This window comes from Chenopodium quinoa, unplaced genomic scaffold (genome assembly GCF_001683475.1).
Source record: "Chenopodium quinoa cultivar QQ74 unplaced genomic scaffold, ASM168347v1, whole genome shotgun sequence".
Taxonomy (NCBI): Eukaryota; Viridiplantae; Streptophyta; class Magnoliopsida; order Caryophyllales; family Amaranthaceae; genus Chenopodium; species Chenopodium quinoa.
Genome location: NW_018744693.1, coordinates 4,478,646 through 4,480,275, shown reverse-complemented (window position 1 = coordinate 4,480,275; position 1,630 = coordinate 4,478,646).

The following is a 1,630-nucleotide window of genomic DNA, read 5'->3' as shown; positions in this document are numbered from 1 at the left end:
TCTAATTATACGCATGTTCGATGACAGCCTTGGCTACATGGGCCTTGTGAAAAGATTGAAACAAAAATGGCAGTTGAAGGGTAATTAATTCTCACTGACATTGGCTGCAAATATTTTATAGCTAGGTTCAATAATGTCGACGATTACAACTATGTGCTTACCCAAGGACCATGGTTAATCGATGACAAATACCTAAATATTAGAAAGTGGACGCCAAATTTCATCTTGAAAGAAGCATCCATTAATGTCCTAACTGCCTGGGTTAGGATCCCAAACTTGTCTGTGGAATACTGATCTAGGGCGGAGACTAGGTAGTTGAAAACTAATCTACCCTCGGTTAAAACAAAATTTGTAATCTCTCAACACACCCCTATACCAAGCATAGAGTAAGTCGAGGGTCGAACCACTAGGAATGGGAGGTGAATGCTAATGTCAAAGCTAAGCTATTTCTAAGCAATGAAGTGAGGTGTGTCTATTCTACCAATCAAACAATCGAAATGAAATCAAATTTATCAAGCACTAGGGTATGGATCCACATAAACTCGTAATTAATTCAACTAATTGGGACTGGAGATGACTAAATCGAGTGTTGCGAGGGAAAATCAATCAATTAGTTAAGAGAGTATGGTAGGCTAATCTCCTAGAAGTCAAACTAGCGCCAACTACGAGAGACTCTAGCTAGGAAACTTGCAAGCCTACTCAATCGACAAATGTAAGCCACAAATCAATTTCCCGTATCAATGTGAACTTACAATGCAATCTAGTGTGAGTAACTAGGTTGATCACTCCTAAATTAAACACACACATGCACATAATCAATCAACCAATTTAATCACAACATCAACTCCATCAATTTCCCCCAATTAGCATAAATATATTACTCATATATGCTTCACCATTTCCCTAGCAAGAAAAATACTCACTATTCATGGAAATCAATATCAAAACTAAACTAAACGAGAAATTCGTCATCATCATACTAATCAAGAATAAACCAATTAAAAAATCAATAAACTTGAACAATTAACAAAGAAATTGAGATCAAAACTAAGATTGCATTAAAGTAAAGAAAACCTTACAAACTTGCTTCAGTTCAATGGAGAAAACACTTGGAATCATCAATCTTCAATCATCAATCAAGAACTTCTCTCTCTAAAAACTAGAGTTTCTCTCTCTAAAAATCTAACCTAATTCTATTCTAATTTCTGAAAAAATTGAACTCTCCCTAAAAATAGAAAGAAATTCTATATATAGTAAAACTAACTAAGAGAAATATGTTAGATCGTCCCCAAATAAACCCGTACAGGCGCGACCAACTTGAAGAGAGAGCGCGGCCGCGCAAATCTGGGTACGAACAGAGACCCATACAGGCGTGCCCGCGCCATAGCCGCGCGCGCCCGCGCCTGGGAACAGGGCAGCCCTCTTCCCTATCATGCCGATGCTCCTCGTGCGCTCCACTTAATGCTCTTGATAAACATGGGACCTTGCAGTTTCTAAACTCCATATTTGTGGGTTCAACACGAGAAATCATGCCCCCACGGCTTGAATGCACATCTTAAGGACTTTAGGAACTTGCACTTCTCCATGGTTGGGCTTCAAATGGAGAACATTAGACATCCTAATCAATGCC